The 25499-nt window shown below is 48.6% G+C and overlaps 3 long non-coding RNA genes across 5 annotated transcripts in view; 2 read left to right on the top strand and 1 right to left on the bottom strand.

The window, feature by feature from the left end:
* LOC140618623 (uncharacterized) overlaps positions 1-6616 on the bottom strand; it is a 30665-nt gene extending 24049 nt beyond the window's left edge. For both annotated transcript variants that reach the window (XR_012018689.1, XR_012018690.1), the window contains exon 1: positions 6412-6616. This is a non-coding gene — a long non-coding RNA (uncharacterized lncRNA). The remainder of the gene's footprint in view (positions 1-6411) is intronic.
* LOC140618622 (uncharacterized) lies at positions 5831-24134 on the top strand. Of its 2 annotated transcripts, none has more exons than XR_012018686.1 (3): positions 5831-6386; positions 22817-22979; positions 23431-24134. It is a non-coding gene; the product is annotated as an uncharacterized lncRNA (long non-coding RNA). The 2 variants fall into 2 exon arrangements; XR_012018688.1 differs by lacking the exon at positions 5831-6386 and adding an exon at positions 21462-22612.
* On the top strand, positions 13547-19900 carry LOC140618624 (uncharacterized). Its single transcript, XR_012018691.1, has 2 exons — positions 13547-18568; positions 18999-19900. It is a non-coding gene; the product is annotated as an uncharacterized lncRNA (long non-coding RNA).
* Positions 24135-25499: the final 1365 nt, after the last annotated feature.

Here is a 25499-nt window from a genome sequence, read left to right as displayed (position 1 = left end):
ATTCAGACAAGGCACAGCGAGATGGCTTGTCTCTCCTCCAGGAGGTCTGGAGTCTCAGTGGGAAGACTTGAAGGCTGGGGGTGACTTGGTGGCTGAGCGCTGGCGTCATCTGAAGTCTTTACTTGTATGACTGGCAGGTAGTTCCTTGCCTGGGCCAAGACAGACACCCTCTATGTGACTTCTCCACATGGCCTCTTCACTTGGGCTAATTTGGGCTTCCTCACAACATGGCGGCTGGGTTCCTAGGGCAAGCATTCCAAAAGAGCAGGATGGAAGTGCAGGGTATGGTTACGGTCTGGTCTCAGAAGTCACGTTGGATCATTTCCATTGCACTCTGTCGGCTGATACAGTCATAAAGATCGCCGAAATTCAAGGGGGCAAGGACAGGGAGGGAGGGAGAGACCTCACCACTCAATGGGAGGAGTGTCAAGATCACTTTGTAAGAACTGCTGGAGAAGGCTGTGGTGAGCCTGGAATGTCACACACTGCTAGTGGGATTTTACATTGGTGCAGCCACTCTGGAAAACAGTCTGGCATTTTTCAATAAAGGCTAAACATGGAGTTACCACATGACTTGGCAATTCCATTTGTAGGAATACACACACGTGTGTGCGTGCACGTGCAAGAGAAAGGAAATGTACATCACACAGAAACAAATGAATGGAAAACCAAAATGTGGCAGGTCCATAGAGCAGAGTATTATTCAGCCATAAAAAGGAAAATGGTACTGATCCATGCCACAACATGGATGAGCCTCAAAGACACGCCAAGTGGAAGAAGCCAGCCACAGAAAACCACGTATCATGTGAAATGTCTACAAGAGGCAAAGCCATAGGCACAGAAAGTCAATTCATGGTTGCTGGAGTCCGGAGAGGGGGAAATGGGAAGGGACTGCTAAGGGGCATAGGGTTTCTTTTCAGGGTGATGACAATGTTCTAAAATTAGATCATGGTGATGGATGCACAACTCTGTGAATATGCCAAACCCGCTGGACTGTATACTTTACAAGGATGAATTTTGTGGTATGTGAATTATATCACAATAAAGCTATTTAAAAAGAAATGAAAAATATCAGGAGGGGTGGGAGATACTTACATGAATCTCTTTAGAAAATATACTATATGTACAGGAGCAATCTTCCTATGCCTCAGTTTCCTCCTCTGTAAAATGGGACTATTTAATAATCAAATGAACTCATAGGGTCTTTAGGGGATTAAAGGCTGCATCGTGCAAGGACAATGTGGCTGGAACAGAGTCAGTGAGGGAAGTTCTGACAAAGGCCAAGAGGAGCCAAGCGGGAAATACAGTATGTCCAGAATCCACCTTCTTCTCCCCACCTCCAACATCTTGTGCCTGGACTATTGCATTAGATCCTCACTGGTCTCCCTGCTTCTGTTCTTGTCCTGCACCCTGCCCTCTACACACACACACACACACACACACACACACACACGCATGCACACACAGAGTCCATTCACCTCATGCAGCCAGGGAAGTCTGTCAAAATCTAAGTCCAACCATGTCCCTCTGCTCAGAACCCTCCATGGCTCCACCTCACTGAGAGTAAAAGTTGAAGATCCTATGAGGCCCTTCAAGAATCAGATTCCTGTCACCTCCCTGACTTCATCTCTCTCATTTGCCTCCTCTCCTCCTCCTGCCTGGGTGCACTGGCCTCCTGACTCCTCAGATGCACAAGGAAGTCTTTTGCACTTGCTACTCTCCGTTGCCAGAGCATGCTTCCCACAGAAGTCCTCGAGGCTTGCCTCCTCATCTGCTTCAGGTCTTTGCTCAAATGTCACCCTCCTGGTAAGGCCTTGCTTGGCCTAATACCTCCTCTCCACCTTGGTTGCATTATTTTTCTCCATAGAATTTATCACTCTTTCACATTATCTCTACTGTTTGTCTTTTGTCTCCTTCTTCCTTTTAAAAAGATTTTGCTTATTTATTTATTTGAGAAAGAGAGAGAGTGTGTGTGCACACAAGCAGGGGGAGGGAGAGGGACCAGCAGATTCTGTGCTGAGTGTAGAACCCAAGGCAGGGCTTGATCCCATAACCCCAAGATCCTCAAGATCCCACAATCTGAGCCAGAATCAAGAGTCCAAGAGTTGGACACTGAACCAACTGAGCCATCCAGACGCCCTGGTTTCTTCTTTTTTTGTTTAATTCACTGCCTGTCTTCCCTTTCTGTCTGTTCTGGAATAGAAGTTCCATTAAGTGGGGGAATTTTTGTTCTGTTCATATCTTTAACCCTAGTGCCTGACACATAGTAAGTACTCAGTAAGTACAGGTTCAGTGAATGAAGTATCAATAAAAAGGGAGCAATGAAGCAGCTCTGATGCAGGGTGACAGGGACTGGTGGGGATTGTGGCAAATTGGGCCCTTGCCCCATCTGGAAGGTACAACTAACTACCCCTTGGCTATAGCCTAAGGTCTCCATGTGGGGGGATGTGGGCTCAGTTAGTTGAGCTCTGTTTCAAGGGAAGCCAGAAACTTCTATATTTATGTGAAATCTCTTTTTTTTTAAATTTTTTTATTTATTTATGATAGGCACACACAGAGAGAGAGAGAGAGAGGCAGAGACATAGGCAGAGAGAGAAGCAGGCTCCATACACCGGGAGCCTGATGTGGGATTCGATCCCGGGTCTCCAGGATCGCGCCCTGGGCCAAAGGCAGGCGCCAAACTGCTGCGCCACCCATGGATCCCTATGTGAAATCTCTTGATTTTGAATCCATTGCTATATCTGTTGCTTACCTAGGTGGGAGGCTGCCCTTTGTCATCTCAGGTAGGTCAAAATGCTTGTTTCAGAGGACCCCAAATTTCTGGGGAAGCTGACTGCAGTTACAAGATAGAGTGCTGAATGAATAGACTTGGCCTTGAAGTGTTGTTTTGTGTGTGTGTGAAACAAATGGCATTTTCATATTTAGGTTCTTGAGATGATCCTATTTCAGAGTGAGTTCCTTTCTCTTCTCAAAACTCGCAATTCCACCCTCATATTTATGCTGGGCCTGGGCATCTTTCCTCCACTCTGGAGCAAAGATCAGAAGTAAATATTGGCAGAACATTAATTTTTCTGTGGCCCAGATAAGGAACAGCATGAAACGGAAATAGAGATTTTACTGCTCCTCCTACAACTTCCACCCCAACCCGACTCCCACAATATATGCTTATTAATTTTACTTGGTACAAATTCTTGGTGTTAATTTTGTTGCCAACAGAGCCACCACACAGGGTGGGCTCTGCAGAAGTCTGGTGGCTCCATTCTAGGAGTGACCCCTACCCCGGAGTGGCGCCCCCTGGAGTTGTGCCCTGGTGGCCTATGTATGTGTCTATCTGGATCACCTCATTCTCATTGGCTGCTGCAGAGGAATCCCTTTTGGGATTGGCAAATTCTTTCTGCTTTTACAGGTAACCAGGCACATGGAAAAAAATTCAAACCATAGAAAAGGGCTGAGGTCTTTTCAGCCTTCATCTGGCCTTTCTGAGATCCTCTCTTAAGAAGCACTTAACTGTTGCCAGTTTCTTGTGTGTCCTTAGATATACAAACACATCTCTCTTCTCTCTTCCTCCAAACACATATACACAATACACATATATGTCATGCAAGCTAGCATTCTACCTTTCCTGCATTTCTCTATCATTTCTTTTTGCACCAAAAAAGGTTTATATGAGGGACCAGTAGACATGACAGTCCTCAGGCCAAATCTGTCCCGCTGTCTGCTTCTGTACAGCCTGCAAGCTAAGAACAGTTTTTACATTTTCTTCCATTTTTAATGTTGCAACAAATCAAAAGAATAATAATAGTACTTTATGACACAGGACAATTATATGAGATTAAAATCTCAGTGTTCACAAATAAAGTTTTATTGGCACACAGTCCCGTCCGTGGGCTTATGCGCTATCTGCGGCTACTTCTGGGTTGTGATGACCTACTTGAGTAGCGGCAACACGGACCGTATGGCCTGCAAAGCCCAAAGTATGTACAATGCGGCTGTTTCTAGAAAAAGTTTCTGACTCTTGGTTTATGCCGTGTGTATTGGTCTGCTTTTTTCATATAACCGTAGGTCGTGGAAGGCCCTTGATATCAGTACAAATTGATACACCTCATTCCTTTTAACAAAGGCTCCTGTATATCTCATTGTCTTGCTGGGCTGTAATTTATCTATAAATTAAATCTATCTATAAATAAATCTATCCTGTTCTTACCATGGACCCTCGAATTCTCCTTTAAATGAACCGAGTTCATGTTGTGGGAAAACTTGACAATTTCTGACAAAGACAAGAAATCTCAGGTGGTCAATCTGTTTATTATTTATATCTTGTTCTTTCAGAAATAGGATTTGCAGCAGCTCACAACAGGAGGGGCTAACCCAGTAAAACCGTAAACCCAGTAAGGCAGAGGTGAAATACCAGGAAGGGATTGGAGTCAAGAAGCCTGCCCTTCCCGGCGGAGGAAGCCTGGATTATATTTGAGCTAGAGGCTTATTTGAATCATATTTGCAGATGATGCAAAAATCTTTGTGGGTGTTTATTTTCCTCAAGAGGGAGGTTGAAGGCAGAAGGCCTCTGAGAAGCTGGAAAAAATGCCAAGCAGGATAACATAGAACAGTGTTTCCTACCCTTATAACTGCCAAATCTTGAAGTAAATGAACTATTATTTACTTAGCATTTCTCTTTACCTCACATATATATTTAAAATACAGTTAAATACAGTTGTTTCATCTGGAGAAATAATATCCATGAATTCATGATTCTGACGAGTTAGCCATATACGTATTTTTTCAAATGCTCATAAATACTTAATAAATGCTAAAATTAAACACATATACACACACAACTTTATCCATGTACCACCTACAACAATTGCAAACCAAGAGCAGTGACTGTGTTAAATATTTTTAAATGCTGGGGTATCGGACACAGGGGGTTGCCTTGCCAACTGCCATTTCCCCCTTCCTTCCTGCTGACAGAGCTCCGAGGAAGGTTTTTCCCAGCGCTGGGAAGTAAGCTACACTTGGTTGAAGCCAACCATGGCCGATCTATTCTCTGAGACCTGAGATTGGTCTAGGGGTGGTCATACGACCCAGTTCTGGACAAAGGGAAACTCTGCTGGGGACTTCTGGGAAAGAATTTCCTCTCCGATAAGAAAAGAGCAAAATGAAGAAAGACCCTCCTTTCCTTTCCTTCCTGCTTTGGATATTGGTGTGTGAAGAGGTGATGAGTGAGCTGTGGCAGTCATCTTGTGACATTAGGTGACTTACTGTGTGAAATGGGGGTAGAAGGAGGGTGCAAAGATCCTTAGTCCTTTATGACAACTTTAAAATAGCAAGTACACCCTCGAGTTTCCAATTTCCATAGGTCTTTTAGGTAAACAATGTTATTACAGTCTGAACTGCTGTAGTGAAGGGTCTGAAACTGTCCTAATGGATCCAGTTGGCTTTGCCCTTTAGAACTAAACTCCAGGGTTGAGTACACTCATGGTCATAGCTCAGTTTCACCAGATCCTCCTAGCTCTGTTACCCTGGGCAAGTGACTTAACTTTTCGAAGCCTGTGTTTTCTTGTCCGTTAAAAAAAAAAAAAAAAAAAAGTAACATTACTTAGCGATTTTTGAGGAAAAAAAATGTAATTCATTGAAAGTGCTTCAGTACAGTAATTTGCTGTTGTTATTAACATTATCTACTCATTTCTTTAGGATTCATGTGATCCTCTAAAAACAGGGGAAAGGCAACACGAGCAAAAGGCAGAGAGTTGGCAGCACCTAATTAAAGGCCACCAGCTGGGCACAAGAAGAGCAGAAGATGATCTGAGCGTCAGAGCTGACCGCAAGCTGCGGATGAGTCAGTGCTTCAGAGAACAAGCTCCGTGGAAGCCTGGGGGCCTGGGCTGCCAGTGTGATTGGCAGACTCCTAGCCGTGAACCTTCTGATCCATGATTCATGACTCACACCTTTCCAAGAGCATAGACTCTACATTCGGTCATCTCATCTTTTTAAAGGAAGTGGGAAGCTGTCCCGGGTCCAAAGGCACGGAGACAGTGGCCCGGGGGCTATTGATGTAAGAGACTGGAAGGATTCAAGAGCAAGGGCATCTCTGCCTTATGTTTACTTTACAAAGCAGCTGTTGGTCATGTCTATAGCGGCCTGAATGGAAGGCAACAGAGCGGGAGGAGCGGGAGGAGTGGCATGAGCGGAAGGAGCACCAGATGGTGAGTCAGTGGACTTGTGACTCCACCATGTGACCCGGGCGAGCTTTCTCTCCGCCGCAGACCACAGGCTCTCCGTGCCGGCTGCGGGGATGCGGGCTGACCCCGAGCCCTGCCCGGATGGCTGTGACCGACGGAAATGCATTTGGCTGCAAGTAACTGGAAATCCAGCAGACGCTGGCTCAGGCAAGCAAAGGTTTACTTTCCTCACCTAATGAAAAGCTCAGAGGGAGGCGGTTGTAGGTCTTGGTTTAGTGGCTCAAGAAAACGAGGGCTCTCGCTGGCGTGTCTGCAACAGCCACGGCTTCTCCTCTTGGCTTCGGGTCACAGGCTTCGGTTCTTCTCCTCGTAGGAAGGAGGCGGCCGGGCGGCGCCAGCCATATTGGCCCCCGCGCCCCTTAACCCGGAAGTGAAAGCTTTCCCAGGCCCTCCGGAGAGCTTCCCTCACGTCTCATTGGGCAGAGCGGGTCACATGACCCATCACATGGCCGCCTCCGCTGCAAGGGATGCTGGGAGAGGGAGGATGTGGGCGCCAGCGGGAAAGGTGACAGGGACGGGGTAGTGGCCGTTGGGGGGCTGGTGCCCACGGGGTTCCGGGGCAGCAAACCCTAAGTCCTGCCCCCGCCATCGTCCACCCATGGGCCTCCCGGTTCCAGCGTGAGATGTGAGGACGAGACCTGAGTTCGAATCCCGACCCCGACACGGGCCTGGAGCTGGAAGCCGTCTGCTGACCTGTGGCCCTGGCGGAGCAGCGGGGCCTTCCTTGGAAAAGGCTGTGGGTGGCACGTCTCCCTGCTGACGTCGTTTTTGCCTTCAGATACCCATTTGCCATCTTTTGGTGACACATTTTGGGGCAAAACCTCAGGATGTCGGCCGTAAGGAAATGAGGCATCGCAGCAGAGGGGTGAAAAGCTTCGGTTTGGAGTCGGCGCTTCGTCATTTTGCTGGGTGGCTTTGAGCAAGTCACTTCACCTGTCTGAGCCTCCGTTTTATGTAAAATGAGCACAACAGGCTCTGCTTCTCGGTGCTGTGTGTGGATGAACAGGCCGGGGACAGGCTCCGCGGGGCCTGATGCCTGGGAATCCATTCAGCAAAGGGTCGTCGTTATTAGAATATCAAAACTCCGGATGGACCATAAACTTTTTTTGTGGGAAGAAAACAAAAGGCTGTGTCTTCCCTGAAGCCAATTCTAGTTTTCTCTCCTTATAACCCCCAGGGCACTCTCCATGAATTTCTCATGGTCTGTTTTTGTTGTAGCTATTTGTTTTCTGGTCCGGAAATAGCTATTTATCTACTTATATAGTCTGGGTCTTTTGGTTGAAAGTGACAGAAGCAAACCAAACTCAAAAGTGGCTTAAGAAAAAAAAAAAAAGAGAGAGAGAGAGAGAAAAGTGTATATGTGAATGCATTGGTTTACATAAATGAAAAGTTTTGAGATGGGTTCAGCTTCAGGAATGGCTGGATCCGAATGTCTACCTATTGTTTAGGAATCGTGATCTCTCCAAATCTCAGCGCTGTTTTCTTTTGTGTCAGTTAGGGTCACCCCATAGGGTGGCAGAGATAGTCCCCAGCATTCCCCAGGCTTCCGTTCTCCCATTCTGGATAGAAGCAGACTTTTCTGTGTAGCCCCAGCACGTGTCTGGGGGTTGGCTCTGGTTGGCCGGATTTGGGTCACAGGCCCATCCCAGAACCAATCTCTGAGGCTGGGGAATGCAGTGTGCTCATTGCCCAGGCCTGATCCGTCTGCAGCTCTTGTTGGGAAGATAGCCTACTTCCTCTTGCCACGCGGAGTGATAGTGGGGGAGGAGTGGTTCTCCAAAGGAAAACCAGGGTGCTGCTACCAGAAGGTGGGGGGCGGGGGGATGGATAGTGACCAGGTACAAACAACATTTGGCAGTGGAATAACCCCCCACCCCCCCCCATTGGCCAATTATCTCCACTCCCAGGCCTTGTTTGGACATGCTTGGTGCTCAGTGTTTGTTAAAAGAATGAGTGATGGTACAGGTAAACTACTAAAATAAAAAAAAAGGTCCATCTGATTTATCAGGAGGGGCATGCTCTTAGAGATAAGTTCCTAGGAGGAGCAAGGCACCTACTGATTTCCCGTGTCCTGCCCATTTTTCTTCTAAACGCGCAGGTTGGCATCATTCCCAACCGCCAAGCCTTGACTCGGCCTGCCAGGCTGCAGAGCGCTGCTGCTACACGGCCAGGTCCCACAGTGGGTCCCCGCCCGCCGCAGGCCCGGACAGAGAACGCTGAATCAGGAGTGGCTCACTCTGTCCCGTGGAAAGCGCACAAGAGCCTCTAGCCCAAGGAGGTGATGAGCAGGGTCTGAGAGAGGCAGCCGTCACTGGGTCTCTTTCCTCCTCGTTTTCCTTCTCACGCTTCCGCCCCATTCTTTCCACATCAAGAACTTCTGAAGAATCCTCTTCATGCCTGAGTCACACACAGGGATCCTGCAGGTGGTACCTGGAGGGCAGGCGGGCTCAGGGGCTGGCAGACAGGAGCACCCGCGCTTGGTGTAAGGGGGCCCCTGGGCTCGGCTGCAGCCCGCTGTGGCCCCGTGAAGGTGTGGGCGCAGGGTAGCCAGACCTTCTGATGGTGTTAGATCGACTTCACCTTTTAGAGAGTTTTACATTCACAGAGAAATTGAGTGGAAGGTACCAAGTTCCCATACACCCCCTGCCACCCCATGTGCACAGCCACCCCCCCCCATCGACATTCCCTGTCAGAGGGTACATTTCTTACAATCGATGGACCCACCTGGACATGTCATTATCACCCAGAGTCCCTCGTTCACGTCAGGGGCCACTCTTGCTGTTGGACCAATGTACAATGACATGGATCTATCGCTGTGGTACCATACAGAGTAGCTTCACGGCCTGTTCATCCCCCTCTCCCCTTTAACCCTTAGCAACCATTGATCATTTTATTGTCTCCATAGTTTTGCCTTCTCTAGACCTTTTGATTTTTTTTTTTTTTTTTTTTTATTGCTTTTCCTTGCAACATCCATGGCTGCGACTCTGAGCAGCTGATGCCCAGGCCAGTCTGGTTAAATATTTTGAATATTATTCCTGGAAATAACCCTCTCTTTAAATGCTGATGATAAATTCTAATTTTATGAAAACGCCATGTAGGCAAATCAAAGTCTGCAGGCCCCACATTTGGCTCATGGGCCACCAGGTTGAGATGACAGATGTGGGGATTAAGAAGAGAGGGGTTGGAGCCTGGTAGATCTATTCCAGCTCTACCACTTCCTGGCTGTGTGACCTTGGGCTAGTCCCTTTGCCTCCCTAAACCCATCTGTCAGGGGAAGGCCTTGAGTATGTGATTACCAAGGGGGACCCACCCAGTGCCAGTGGCTGAGGTTTGATGTCCTGGCATTTTCACAAGTTCCCTTGGATCATGCAACAAACCACAACGTAGATGTATTGCTCTTGTAAAATTCAAAAACAATAAAAATATCAAAAATCCTCAGAAATATGCAGACTTTTGGGGTAGAGAGAAAACAAAGACCAATTGAGACTTGACGCCTGTCTGGTTGGGCAAAGGGAAAACCAGTTTCTCTGCATCCCAGAAACCCAGCATGACAACAGCCACTTTGACGAGGGCTCATGTTGTCGACTCAGGGTTAGGAGCCAGGTTCTGGAATCCCGGTTGTACTATGTATTAGCTGTGTGACCTTGAGCAAGTAACTCAACCTCTCTGCGCATCAGAGCTTCAGGGGTGCTGTTCTTATCATGGTCTGTGTGACTGGTGCCCCCTGAGCTGGGCAGTGCCTGGCTGTCCCTGGCGACCCTGAAGTTTTCGTCTGGAAAATGAGGATAATGTTTTTGAGGATTAAGTTAACACATACAAAATGTTTGAAGCAGTGCCTGGTGCAAGGCAGCAGCTTCCTAAGTGTCTGGCAAGAGAAGTATTATTATTTGTGCTCTGTGCCACCTGCTTTACCTGCATCTAGCGCTGCTGTGCTATGATCATTCCATTTTAAGGAAGAGAAAACTCGGCTTAGAGAGGGGCAGGAACTCACCCAGTGTCAACCAGCTAGTAAGTAGTAACAACAATGAAAGCAACAAGGTGGAAAGGCCTGGAACGTCTGACACTGATTGAGCGCTGGAGCTGTCACATGCTGGGCCCAGCCCTTGGAGTGTGGGCGTTCTCTCTCCAGCCTGACTCCTGGCTCCAGCACCCTTGCCCACTACCCCCCCCTTTCTTCCCCCCCCCCTCCCGCCCCCAGAGGGTCAGAGTTCAGTGGCAGCTGGGTTCCCAGCGGGCAACCTGGCCCTGTGACCAGAGCTTCACCCCTTCTTCCCTTTTATCCTCAGATTTCAAAGCACTTTACACTCACACTCTAATTAGAGAAGACACCTTCCTGCACTCCCGAGAGGCAAGTATTTATAATTAACTGCCTCTGTGAGGCTGCAGGGCATGGGGCTACAAACACTACTAATTCCAGGATATACTCACAGGATGTGGCCAGGACAGCCTTGACCGCCACCTACTCAGAGGCCCTCCCAGACTACCTGATTCAAAGTCGTTTCCTCCTCTCCCTCTCCACCCCCCACCCCTCTCTCACCTGCTTTGCTTCTGTGCACCACTTGCCAGGTTTTTAAAAGTCATATATTTATTTAATACCACTTTGACTTACAATGATAGCAGCAGCAACATGTATAGAGCATCTACTCTGTGCTGGTTCTCCACTTCAATCCTGGGGGCACAGAGAGAGGTTAAATAACCTCTGCAAGGTCACATAGCTAGTGAGGAAGTTGTACTTGATTGCTTCTTTGTTTATTCATTTGTCTGAGTGTTTACTGTTTGTCTCCTCCACTCATCCATCCGTCCAGCCAGCCCTCTGTCTATCCATTTATTCAGTACATTAATTTAACAAAAACTGTATACCTGGCTGGGCTTTGGACCCTGAGGACACAGAGTGATCTTGTTCACTGCTGCATCCCCAATGCCCAGAACAATGCCTGCATGTAGTAGATGCTGGATAAATATTTGTGGGTTGAATGGATTCAGGATCCTGGGCTCAGCCTGTGTGAGAGGACCGTCTCTGTGTAAATATAGGCATCTCTTCCTGTGCCCAAGCGAGAAGGAAAACCACAGTGACTCTTCCCTAATTCTCCACACTCCTTCGGATCTCCATGCCTTTGCTTGGGCTTTTCCCTCTGCTGGCCTTTCCTTTCCCCTCATGTAGATCAGGGGTTGGTAAAGTATGGCCTGGGGGCCGAATGTGGCCTGTCACCTGTTTTTGTAAATAAAGTTTTACTGGAACCCAGCCACATCTGTTTGTTTAAGTACTACCTATGGCTGCATTTGATCTATAACAGAATTGAGTAGTTGCAACAGAGATCCATGGAGTCTGAATATTTATTCTCTGGCCCTTTACAGAAAAAGTTTTGATGACTCCTGGTTTAGCTAATTTTTCCATATCCTTTAAGAATGAGTTGAGGGGCACCTGGGTGGCGCAGGCAGTTAAGTGCCGCCTCTTGATTTTGGCTCAGGTCACGATCTTAAGGTTGTGAGATGGAGCCCTGCGTGGGGCTCCATGCTCAGCATACAGTCTGCATAAGATTCTTTCTCCCTTTCACTCTGCACCTCTTGCTTATGCTCTGTCTCTCTCAAATAAATAATTTTTTTTTTTTTTTTTTTAAAGAAGGAGTTGAAATGCTTCCTTCTCTGGGAAGCATTCTGTGATTTCTCAGGCTGGGTTAAGAGCCACTACTATGTGCTTCCATAGCCCCACGCTTCCCTCTAAAATAATGTTTCTCAGCCTACCTGCATTCCAGGAACCCTTTAATCTTTTTTTCCCTAATAGCCTATTCTTCTCCACCAGTGAAATTTTAATATACAGATAAGTGGTATATCTATTTATGTACTGTTCCCTTTGGAGGGCCATTGTAATATCCCCAATTTAACCATTGTAATATCCCCAAATTTTTTGTCCCTGTTGAGAGCACATACTAACTCTTATTGCCTTGTATTCATTCGGTTGTATGGAATGCATTGTGCACCTACTATGTGCTGAGCCTTGTCCTAGGCACAGAGGACACATGGTATACATACCAGACACAGCCCCTGGGTCTAATCATCTGTTCATGAGAATAATCCCTCATTCTGAGCAACATGGAGTCAGGGACTCAGGTATTAAACTTTACATCAGAATTGTTTCTCAGGGCCTGGCACATAGGTATTTAGCAAGTTCAACAACTGGTGAATGTAAGTAGTTATGGAAATGTAAAGGCACAGGATTGATGGGATGATTGGGAAAAGTAAAGTCGCACTGGAATAGAGACAGGGATTGTTGGACTGATGGTCCCTTTTTTTTTTTTTTTTTTTTGATGGTCCCATTTTGGAGATTTTCAGTGAGCCCATGGCCAGTCAGTCAGTCAGTCAACAAACACTAATTCATCACATAATCTCGTCTGGTAGACCATGGTGGGGTACCATCCTTCCCAAGGCTGTGATACAAATGTCGCAAACTGCCCGTTCCAACTATGGGTGTGTATTTTTGGTTGCTCTTCACAGTGTTAAAAAATAACACGCAGAAATTAGATGGGTTGCCAACCTTTAGAAATTGGAAGACTTCATATAAAAATCTGAATTTCTGTCTTCTCTGGAACAAAAGGGAATGATCTGACAGCCTTGGACCTGCACTCCTCACTGGCAGGAAACAGATGGGACATACATTCACCAGTTTGCCCCAGTCTCTACACCTCCCTGCTGTCTGCTCTGCCTTGAGCCAAGAGTCTGTTGCTTCCTGTATACCTGGCCCCTTTCCCTCTTGCCAGGCTCCTAAAGGCTTTTGAGCTTTTGATCCCCAGGGTCTGCTGGTAAGAAGATCATAGTTACCCCTTATGTACCCCAGGGGCACATCTATGGCAGGCCCTGCCCTCTGGCTTCTTCTGGAGTCTGGCCTGGAAAGGTGGCATTAAGGGTGGGTGGGGAGAGAGAAGCCAGGGTGTTCCTCCCCACTCATGCCTCAGGCATTAGACATGCTCCTTGGTGGCTGCAAACCGTCCTGGCCTAGCCCTCCCTGGCCAGCTGGGTGGTGGGATTCAGTCCCGTCTTCTGTCTACAGCCCCAGAGCTAGCAGCAGCTCCCTCGCCCCTCTGTTGTTTAATACGGGGGCCCACACATAACCGGCCCCCGTATTAAATTCTCTCTGCTGAAGGTCCTGAATGTGTGGAGGCAAGTGACTCTTCCTCTCTTGGAGACAAAAGAATGTCAGGTTCAATGGTCTCAGAGGCCTCTGGTCACTGCCAGTTGCTGAGGATCCTAGGGAAGAGATGGCATGTTGGATTTCTAGCCCTCCCCCCCCCCCCCCCCCCCCCCCCCCCCGCCCCAGCCAAGGCCGACTCCATAGGAGGCCCTGGTGAGGCAGGAAGGCAAGTTCCTTCTGGAGTTGCTGGTACTGGACACTTGGGTGAAATGGGGCCAGGGAGTGAGATCAGTACTGCTGTGGCCACACGGGAGGAGAGGGGAGGCCGTAGTGTGCAGCTGGAGCCTTCTCCTGGCTGCTAGGAGGGCAGGACATGGGCTCTGAGGTGAGAAGCCAGGAGATGGAGCCTGGCATCTTCTCAGCTCTCCATCTAGAACCCATTAGGTGACTGGGCCTCGCCAAACCAGAGGGCAGAGTTGGGGAGAATATCTGTGGGCTTATCTGCTGGAATATAAACGGTGTGGCCCTGTTTCATTGTTTTGTTGAACTCAGGAAATTGCAACCCTGTGCTCATGGTGATCACATTGGTGGAGGATGATTAGGTAAAGATCAAAGAACAAAAGAAACTATACCAAATGTCTTTTATGCTTCCTTTCGATGAGGGAGTTCAGGGAGTTCTTCATTTGTTGTGTGTGTGCGTGCTTATGCACGTGTGTGTGTGTGTTATGTGTGCTTCTATACTGCATCTAGCTGGGTCTTTTAGTAAATGGGAGTCTACAGTATGATGTAACTCTGCAGGGCAGCTCGGTCTTTGGGAATAAACATCTTCCTAGCTGTTTGGTTGTCTGTCCTCCCCACCACATTGGTTCCTCTAGCGGAAAAGCAACAGGCCTACTTTGCTCTCCGTGAACTCATGTGCATAGGTGTGAAAGTATTAAAGAAAGTCTTGGTACAGCATACATGAAAAGTGACTCCAATGGATTAAACACTTGAGCGTAAGACCCAAACCCACAAAATTCCCAGAAAGAAATTCAGGCAGTGAGCTCCTTGACATCAGTCTAGGCAATGATGTTTCAGATTTGACATCGAAAGCAAAGGCATCGGGATCCCTGGGTGGCGCAGCGGTTTGGCACCTGCCTTTGGTCCAGGGCGCGATCCTGGAGACCCGGGATCGAATCCCACGTCAGGCTCCCAGTGCATGGAGCCTGCTTCTCCCTCTGCCCGTGTCTCTGCCTCTCTCTCTCTCTCTCTCTCACTGTGTGCCTATCATAAATAAATAAATTAAAAAAAAAAAGAAAGCAAAGGCATCGAAAGTAAAAATACATATGCAACTAATGAATTATTGAACACTACATCTGAAACTAATGATGTACTATATGTTGGCTACTTGAATCTAAAAAAAAAAAAAAAAAGTAAAAATAATCAAGTGAGACTCCATCAAACTAAAAAGCTTCTGAACAGTGAAGAAAGCTACCAAATGAAAAGGCAGCCAACTGAATGGGAGAAAATACTTGCAAATCATATATTTGAAAAGGAGCTAATATCCAAAGTACATAAAACCTTATATAACTCAAAAACAATTGATTAAAAATGGGCAGAGGATTTAAATAGACATTTTTCAAAAGAAAAATATGTACAGATGGCCAATGGAAAGGTACTTAACATCACCAACCATCAGCAAATCAGCACCACAATGAGATATCGCCTCACACCTGTCAGAATGGCAATTATCCCAAAGATTAGAAACAACAAATATTGGGGAGAATTCGAAGAAAATGGAACCCTTGTGCACTGTTAGGGGGAAGGCAAACTGGTACAGCCACTGTGGCAAACACTATGGAGATTCCTCAAGAAATTAAAAGTACAACTAACATATGATCCAGCAATTCCACTTTTGGGTATTTATCCAAAGAAAATAAAAACACTAATAAAAAAAAAAGATACCTGCACTCCCATGGGCATTGCAGCATCATTTACAATTGCCAAGACATGGAAGCAGCCTGATGATCTACCAACGGATAAATGGGATACAGAAGATCTGATACATATCAGAATATTACTCAGCCATAAAAAGAAGGAAATCTTGCCATTTGTGACAACATGAATGGACCTATGTTATGACAACATAATGCAAAGTGAAATAAGTCAGAGAAAGGCAAATGCCATATGATCTCACATGTGGAATCTAAAAAAAAAGTTCATACATATAGAGAACAGATTGGTGGTTGCCAGCAGCAGGGAGATAGGGGTGAAGGGGTGAGGGAGGTCAAACGGTATAAACTTCCAGTTATAAAATAAGTAAGTCATGGGGATGTAATGTACAGCATGGTGACTACAGCTAATAATATTGTGTTGCATATTGCAGAGTTGCTGAGAGTAGATCTTTTAAGATCTCCTGGCAAGAACAAAATTCTGTGACTATGCATAGTGATGGATGTTAACTAGACTTACGTGGTGATCATTTTGTAGTATATATATATCAAATCATTATGTTGCACAACTGAAACTAAGATGTTATATGTCGAATATACCTTAGTGAAAAGAAAAAAAGAAAAAAGGAAGTATCTTGAGTTACAGTTGGTTTGTTGCCCTGCACGGTTCTGACGTCACCTCTGAGATCGCCTCTGGGCATTTGCACACACTGCTTCCTCTGCCTGGACAGCCTTTCCAGCCTCTTTGGCCCAGTTAATACCTTATCCCAATTCATATCTCAGCTCCAGTGTCATCTCCTCAGGAAAACCTTCCCTGGTTTTCCAGACAAGATTCAGTCCCCTTGTCAAATGTTCTTACATCATCCATTCATTCATTCATTGTTTCTTTCCATCATTATCCAATAAATAGCACCTACTCTACTCTAGGATTTGTTCCAGGCACTGGGGACATAAACTTTGCCCTCACTGAGCTCACATTTAGGGATTATTCAATAAACAAGCAAACAGACATGTGCTATGAAAGAAACAAATAGGGTGATGCTGTGAGAATGACTGGTGGGAGGGGGTGGAGGCCTCCCTAAGGAGGTGGTGTCTGGATCAAGATTTGAATCAAGAAGCATCAGCTGGCCATGGGAAGATCTGGAGAAAGCATACCAGTGAGAGAGAACAGTGAGTGCAAAGGCCCTGAGGCAGGAACATGCCCAGCACATTGAGAAACAACTAGGAGGTCACTGAGGCTGGACCACAGTGGGGAGAGGTGAGCCCAGAGAGGTAAGGTGGTAGCAGGCTGTGCAGGGGCTTGAGGCCTCAAGGAGAACTCTGCATTTTGACCTGGAGCACAGGGCAGCCGTCAGAGGGTTTTCACAACAAGGTCTTGTGCTCCTTCATAATTCCAACATTCACCATCGTTTGTAATTCTACTTCTGCGTGACTACTGGAGTGTTGTCTGGCTGTCCTTCTGAGTTCCCAGAGGGGACAGCCACGTCCCTTCGGATCCCCAAAATCACTGTGTCGGACTCATAGCACATGTAGGTCCCAGGCTGGGTGCCCCCCTGGAAACAGACACTGAGACAAGGATTCAAGTTGTTTAGGAGGTGATCCCAGGAAGTAAGGGAGTGGGGACAGGAGACAGGGAAGGGAATACACGGTACCTTTTGAACAGGTTACTGCTGGGAAACTTTATCCCACTGGGGAACCGTGGGGCCCGTGTGAACATGTCTCCATGGTATTCCCACCAAGAGGGGAGGAAACAGAGGTTTCTCTCCACCACTTCTCATAGGCATGAACCCTTGGGCACTTCTGACTCTCCCACATGGGCCGGGTGGGTTGTGGAGTCCGGAGAGAAGCCTCGGCAGAGAGACGCAGGCGCTGGCGACGGGGAGCCACTGGGTCGGCGCGCAGAGGGGTGCAGTCTATATTTAAGTAAATAAATGACTGCTTACTGGTAGAAGAGCTGAGAAGAGGGCCTCCGAGCACATTAGCGTGGGCACCACTTCCTCTTGAGTTTTCAGCGAATCCTCAGAGTTCCTTGGGGCGGGGGGGTTGGTTTGTGCTCTAGTCTCTTGGTTTTTGTGTGGTTGGGATAGAAGTTTCTGGAAGCCTGCCCTGCCACCCCATGAGGCTGGGCTCACCACATCCTGGGAAACCAGGGAGAGGAAATCTGGATTTTTCTCTAGGAAGCAGATCCCTCAACAGTCCGCAAGACTTTATCAGCATCAGGCCCTCGCTTACTTGGGTGGGCAGCCCTGATGGTGGTGGGCCCTGCGTTCCAGGAGCGAAGCCCTGCCCTACTTCCCCTGCCTGGGAACGCTGGACTGCACTTGGATGGCACCGTGGCCACCTGCCCACCACCCGGAAGCTGGCCTGGCTGGCAACAGGCAGATGGGCAGGAAGGCAGGGGGTTGGACGTGCCCCTCACCGCCTCGGGAGGGAGGGTAGTGGCCGGGGTGCACTGCAGAAACGTGATGAGGTCACAGTCCCTTGGGGTGTCGCCCTGGTCTTGTGGTGCAAGACCCCTGGACCTCACATCCACATTGCAGCCAGCGGGAAAAGGAAAGGGGGAAAGAGCACTTCCCTACCCTTTAAAATATTACCCGAAACTTATCCCCAGAGCTTAGGATCACATCCCACAGGTCACATCTAACTGCAGGGGAAGCTGGGAAATATAGTCTTTCTGGAGGCAGCCCCGGGATCAGCTACAAGTCCCCTGCCAGGCGACTAGGGGAAGATGGATGCTAAGGGACCAACTAGTAGTCTGGACCACATCCCATTTCACAGATGGGGAAATCAAGGCAGAGAGTGGTTAAGTGGCTTCTTCAAGGTCACACTAAGGATATACAGTAAGAACATGTATGTAAGGTGCAGGTGCCCAAAGCCGGCCTCACCCCTTGCCCGTCTTCCCATACATCCTTTTAGTACCATCCATTGCAACTTATCAGTTTCGAGGGTCTCCTTCGGAGGAGGATGCTAGATGTTTCCCCACACCTCCCAGACTGATGCGTTTTCTTCAGCCCCTGACACCCACACCCTTTAGGTCGTCCAGGCGTGACCTCGAAATATCCCAAAGGTTTTCAGGATCATTTCTCAAGCAGCGCGAAGGACCCATGGCTCTGGCTTTCCTCCCTGCCCACTTAGTAGGACATGTGTCGAGGCAAGTTCTCAGCCAGAAAGATCCCCCTGAACCTCACGGAAAGCCGACTCCCCGCTGAGCGCCGAGCCCTACACAGAACCGAGATGACGAGAGTCAGAGCCCAACCTCCTGAGCCAGCCAGGTGCCCCTGTTTGTGTCCTTTTCTGTTTTAACCTTTTTACTGCTGTGTTAGTGAGATTTCTGGAAGAAGCTGAGGTCTACGCTCAGACTCTCTTACCTTCTGATGCAGAACCCTGAATCTGTTCAGGGATGGAAGGTGATAGTTTCATCCGAGGGGAGGGAGAGATTGGGCCAACACAGGGGCACCTGTGTCGCTCAGGTCAGGATCTCAGGGTTCTGGGATGGAGCCCCGAGTCAGATTCTCTGCTCGGCAGGGAGTCTGCTTCTCCCCCTCCCTCTGCCCCTTTCTCTCTCTCTCTCTTTCTCTCTCTTGATCATGCTCATGCATGCTCTCTCTCTCTCTCTCTCTCTCTCTCAAATAAAGTCTTTTAAAAATATTAGGCTCAAACAGTCATATAACCTTTGCTATAATACCTCCGTTTTGCCAAAAGGCACTTCCCAGCCTCCTTTGCAGTGTGGAGCAGACACGTGATCAGTTCGGGTCAATTCGATGTGAAGGGAATCCCTCCAAGAAGATTGTGGGAAAGATTTCCTTTCCAGATTGAAAGGATTGAAAGAGCTCAAGGAGAAAGGACATTCCACCCTTCCCCAGCACTTCTCTTCCTGTCTCGAACTTTATTAAGAATGTGATGCTTGTGACTGTGGCAACTATCTTGTGACCGTGAGGCAACAAGACTAAAGACAAAGCCAAAACACAGGATGGCCAAGCAGAGGGTTGCTAGTGGCCAGATACTGGATGACACAGATAGATGGCTGATAGAGATGCTGCCTTGACCCTGAAACCATCTGCTTCCAGACTTTTTGTTCTCTGAAAGAATGGAATGCCTTTCCTATTTAAACCACTGTTAGTGGAATATTCCGAAATTTTCAGCTGAGGGCATTCCTAACGGGTACACTTGCGCTCAGTCCACTATATTTTGGCCCTGGAAATTCTACCCAAATCCCAGATGGCAGGACTGTTCCTGACTTCCCTGAGCGGCCACCCCTCTACTGAACCTGGCCCCCTTGGAAGCCGATGGAGAGCAGAGCCCGATGGATCTACTGGGATCCTTGCAGGATGGGTGGCCGGAAAGAAACCCGCATAATACTCCTTGGGAGAACTCTCCACATTTACTCAACTGCAAAGGGCACACCATTTGCTTATATTTTGAAGCTTGGATTCTTTGAGGCATTATCGACTCAGAGCTGCAGAGCATTCGGAGAATTTCTGAGTTAATGAAAGTGTCGGTAGCGACTAGAACGCTTGGGTGCAGATAAGAGAATCACGATGACTAGCAGCTTTATGTTCGGTACAGCCGGCCGAGGGCTTTAATAAACACTTCACTTACTCTAACTCGTTTCATCTTTACAACAACCTCATTAAGGTGATACTTATCTTTTCTCCATTCTTCAGACTGGGAAATTGAGGCACAGAGCTAGTAAGTGACATAACGAGGATGCTAGGTACCCGACTCCAGGGTTCATGCTCTTAGCTGCCACTCCATAGGGCCAGTTAGCAGTAGCTTCAACCATATGCATGGCTATCATTTTCTTTTCTTTTCTTAAGCTTTTATATATTTATTCATGAGAGACACACAGAGAGAGGCAGAGACACAGGCAGAGGGAGAAGCAGGCTCCATGCAGGGAGCCGGATGTGGGACTCGATCCCGGACCCCAGGATCACGCCCAGGGCCAAAGGCAGATGATCAGCTGCTGAGCCACCCAGGCATCCCTCTATAATTTATTTTAAAAGAAGTTTGGTGTGGTCAGCCCTGGAGTCCTCTGCCCTTGCCCTTTGCCATCTTCAGCACACCGGCCTTGTGCCATCTCACTGGCCCTAGATGGCAGCTGGGGCCAAGCATCCTCTTCTCCCATAGCTGTGTCCAAGGCAGGAAGCAAGGAGCACTGGGCAGCACTGGCAACCGTCCTTAGGGGAGAAAATCTCCCTGCAGCGCCCGTGCAGTGAACTCCCTTGGGGTGTCCTACTGGTCAGAACCAGCTGATGTGCTCATCTTGGACCAATCCCTGGCAGACCAGGATAGGTATGTCATGATTGGCTAGATCAATCACATTCATTCCCCGGGGGCAGGGCAAAGTGTGATTAATGCAAATCAGGGTTCAGCTAGCCCAGAAGAAGGGGGTGACCATCGGGTAGACACCAATGATGTCCACAGGAGACTGACACTTACTGAGCAGATACAGAGAGCCAGTTTCTGTCTTAAGCTCTTTGCTTATATTATCTCAAGTCCTCATGGTGTTATTTATGATGAACGATTAGAAGCCCAAAGAACTTAAGTGACTTACCCCAAATCACCTCAACAGGACAGGAGAAACCTGGATTCAAATGCAAGCTCCTCATACCCACTGTCAACCCCAGTAGGTAGGGTTACCAGGTAAAATACAGGATGCTCAGTTAAGTTAGAATTTCAGATGAAGAAAGAAAATATTTTAGTACAAGTATGTCTAAATGTTACATGGGACATACTTATCCTAAAAGAAATTTTGTTGTTGATCTCCACTTCAAATTTAACTGAGCATCCTATATTTTTACTTGCTAAATTTCACAATCCTACTAGAGCCCCCAGGAAGGAAATCTAAGTTGGGGTGGGGCTCAGCCATGTTTGGCTGGTATAGTAAACACCAAGGAATAGTCTTCAGTTCCACAAAGATATAAGCACTCTCCCATTTTTCAGGACACCTGACCCCCTCTTGGATTATTGTTATCCTCTTTCTGAGAGAAATACGAGTATGGAGAGAATGTCCCTGCTCTCAGGAAAACAGCTGTGTATGCATGGTGATAAATGGCAACTGGGATCTGGCCTGAGGACTAGGGAAGCAGTAGGGAGAAGTGGGGAGTGGGGAGAACCAGAGCATCCCTTTCAAACCCTCCCACCCCCCGTTGATTGTTGCCGGGCAGATGGTAGGCCCAGCCCAGTCAAATCCTCCAGTGCTTTAAAGGAGGTAGGGATCTGGGTTTTTATGTAAAACATCCCTTGATTTGTGATCATTGGCTCGAATTTTATTGAAATGCCATGTGGGCCAAAGGAAACATATCTGCAGGCTTGTGGACACCCAGGGGGAAAAAAAAAATCTCTGCTGTTAAGCTTTGAAAGAGGAGACCGCAAGAGGAGAAGCAGCCCTGGCAGCTGGAGAGTGCAGCCAGACCTAGGTTCCAGTCTCTTCCCTTCCAGAGAACTGCTGTGTGACCGTGGGTGGGTTGCACAACCTCTCTGTTTTCTAAACCGTGTAGAGGATGTGATCACACGCAACCATCTCACTGTGTAGCTGTGAGGCTTCCACGGGACAAGCTGACAGAGGTGAAGTGCCTGGTACCTAGGGAGTGGGTGCTAATCCTTTCCCTTCCCTGGGAAGGGCTCACACCAAGTTCACTTCAAAGATGACTTTTTTTTCCCAAGTTCTTTCTCCCTTCCTCTCTCCCTTTTCCCCTTCCTCTCTCCCTCCTACTTCCACCTCTTTTCCTCCTCCTCCTTTTTCTGCTTTTTAAATTAAACGGTGTGAAGATTTAGGGCCAGGTGTCAGGAGACCTGGACCAGGCCCTGGCTCTATTCCAACCTCGGAGTGAGACGTTGGGGGAAGGGTCTCTTCCGTGCCGGGTCTCAGTTTCTCCCTCTGTGAAATGGGCAGCTTTGAGCGGAGATGCAGAAGGTCTTCCGGGTGCCAGGGTCACGCAGTTCTGTGGAGCCTTAGCACGGAGGCACGAGGGGAGGGCTGGCGGCCTCGGTGGGGATGGGAGGGGTGGCTGAGTCAGAGGCACTCTCCGTGCTGGGAGCAAGGGAACCGAGCAGCAGACGGTGCCCGGTGACCTGCAAGCCACAGGAAGGCAGCAGCCTGTGTCATCAAGGAGCCTGTAAACACCCTCCAAGGAGAGCAAGGTCCCTGCTTGTCTTGGATCCGACCACAGGCCCATCCCAGGGATTTGGGGGCAGAGCTCTTAATAAATCATCCTGCCCAGAACGTGGAAGCCTGGAGCCATCCCCCGGGCTTTCTGAGATCTGACCTCTGCTGACCTCTCCCACCCACCTCCCTCTTGCCAGGCCAGAGATTGGTGAGTTTCTCGAACACACAATCCTCTTCCTGCCTCTTCGGGACTCTGCGCCAGCTATTCCCTCTCCCCGGACAGTCGTCTCCCTTTCTCCAGGCTTCCCCAACATAATGCTTCCTTGTAGTTCAAATTTCAGCTCAGAGATCACCTCCTTCTCCATTCTTCTGGCAAATGCAGCCCCACATGGTCCTGTTCTCTTCTCCGCAGAGACTCCCCGCCATCTGTGAGCGGTGTTGAAGGGCTTGTCCCTTTGCTCCGTCTGCCCTCTTCTGGAGGGTGGGGACTGGGAGGGCCACTTCGGCTGGTCCAGCCCATTCACCGAATGAACGAATGCATGAATGAATGAATGAAGCTCTCAGGAGGGTTCCAGGTAAACTTCACTGGCCCGGGGAGCTCAGTGTCCTTTCAAAGGGATATCAATGGCATCAGGTCTCTTTGCTCAGCCTCAATCCTCCAATATCTCTCCATTGTACTTAGAAAAAAAGCCCAGCCTCCACCCTGGGCCTCACAGCTCCCCCTGGGATCCAGGCCGGCTGAGTGCTCTGACCCCTTCCCCTCCAGGCCTATCCCCATCCCCACCCCAGCTCCCGCCTCACTGGCCTCCTTTTGTTTCCTCACCACACCAGGCCTGTTCCTGCCTCAGGGCATGCACTTTCTGTTCCTAGTGCCTAGAATGCTCACCCCAGGCCCTCCTGCCCTTCACCATTCAGCTGCCTCACCTCAGATGGGCCTTTCCTGCTTCTGGTCTCCCCCTCCCCCCCACCCCGCTGGGTTCCTCCACAGCACGTACTACTATCTGAAATTATCTCATTTATTTACAGATGTTTGGTCAACCTTTAGCTGAGTTCATGGACATGCAGAATGAAAATGGCTTTCCCCAGCTCCCCTAGAAGGGAGGTGCAGCCGTATCACCGAGTTCCAGCCAACGCGTTGTAACAGGGAGCGTGTTTGGCAGTTTCTGAAACCCTTCCTGGAGATTTAGCTGTGGCTACCCTTTACCCGTCATCTTCCCTTCTTCGTCCTGCTGCCTGGAAGGCAGACGAGAAGGCTGGTGCTGTGGCCTCCACCTTGGATCGTGAGAAGGAGGGTCACACCCTAGGGATGGCAGTCATGAATGAGAAGGAGCCTGGGACGGCACTGAGAGCTTTGGGGAGTCTCCAAACCAGCCCTGAACTGCCTACATCTGGACTTCATTCACACAAGTGAAAAACTCTTTTGTATATTGTTGATTTTTTCAAATTAAGTTTAGTATATTTTATTATGACTACATATGTAGGTCCTAGCGGTACACTCTAATGAAAAATGTCAGCTACAACACATGCTGCATTTTTTTTATTTTAAAATGTGCTTGAGGGGCCCTGGGTGGCTCAGGGGTTGCCCATCTGCCTTTGGCCCAGGGAATGATCCTGGGGTCCTGGGATCGAATCTCGCATCGGGCTCCCCGCAGGGAGCCTGCTTCTCCTTCTGCCTGTGTTTCTCTCATGAATAAATACAATATTTAAAAAGAATAAATAAATAAAATGTGCTTGATATGTCTTTATCTACTTTGTCCAGAATTTCAGCTGCAGGCCAGAGAGGGGGGAGCCACTTTCCTGAGGTCACACAGCAGAGGAAGGGGAGAGCTGGAGTTTGACTGCAGGGCCCCAGATCCTAACCCCAACCCTCATTTCTCAGAAGCTCTCAGCTTGAGGTGTTACCAGGCTTTCTCCAGTCTTGGCCAGGACAATGGGTGGTGTGGTCTACATCTACTCTGCGTTGTTTCTCAGAGGCCAGACTATACTGGGAAGACCCCAACTGAGGGATTGGGTGGGAGGGGAATCCCAGTTCTGCCACTGGCAAGCTGTGTATCGGGGAAGACCTCAGCCTCTGTGAGCCTCAGTCTCCCTATCTAGTAACACCCTAGGCCGGGTCAGGTGCCCTGTGGGTTCCCTGAGGTGCTCTACTAAAAACATTTGATACCTCAAGGAGAGTAGAGCACTACACCCCACAAAGTGGAAATTGCTGAATTGCAGGCAGTGTCAGCGGTATTAGGAAGTCGGGTGCTTGGTGCAAACTTTGCAATCAGTTCTGGGTTCAAATGCTGACCCCATACCTGGCAGCTGTGTGACCCCGGGAGAGTCACTTCCTTTGCCGCAGCTTTCCTTAGTGTCCTCACTGGAGAACGGGGATTTGTTCATTCCTCACATTTGTTTTTGTTTCTTTTTTTTTCTTTAAAGATTTTATTTATTCAACAGAGACACACACAGAGACAGAGGCAGAGACACAGGCAGAGGGAGAAGCAGGCTCCCTGCGAGGAGCCTGATGTGGGACTCGATCCCAGGACCCCAGGATCGTGGCCTGAGCTGAATTCAGATGCTCAACTGCTGAGCACCCCGCCCCCCGGCACTCCATTCTGCACATCTGTTCAGAGCACCCCTCATGTCCCTCTCAGCTTCTGGTGGTCACCTGAGGTCCCTGGCTCACGGCCCCTTCCATGTCTGCTAGGCGAGCCCCTCTGGCCTCTGTTTCTGTCACTGGGTCTCCTCTCCCTGCCTCCTCCTCTTCCCTAATCAAACTCCTCCCTCGACCCCCACCTTCTAAGGATCCTGGGATTGCACCAGGCACACCCAGGTAACCCAGGGTCATCTTCCACCTCAAGCTCCTTAACTAAGTCACAGCTACCAAGTTCCTTTGGCCATAGAAAGTACCTGTCATAGGTTTGGGGGATTCAGAGGTGGGCATTTGGGGGGGGGGGCGTCGTTCAGCTGCCCACAGCATGTAACAGGATCCTGCTAGAACCTACATCAGATCCTGTGTCCCTTCTGTTCAAAATCCTCCCTTGGCTCCCGCCCTGCTCTGAGCACCTGCAAAGCCCTGACACATCTCCCACCTCTTCCCCTCCTCTTCTCCT

Source organism: Canis lupus, chromosome 26, assembly GCF_048164855.1.
Source record: "Canis lupus baileyi chromosome 26, mCanLup2.hap1, whole genome shotgun sequence".
NCBI classification, from domain to species: Eukaryota; Metazoa; Chordata; class Mammalia; order Carnivora; family Canidae; genus Canis; species Canis lupus.
Note: the sequence above shows the minus strand (reverse complement) of the source record. Positions and strands in the feature narration are given on the sequence as shown.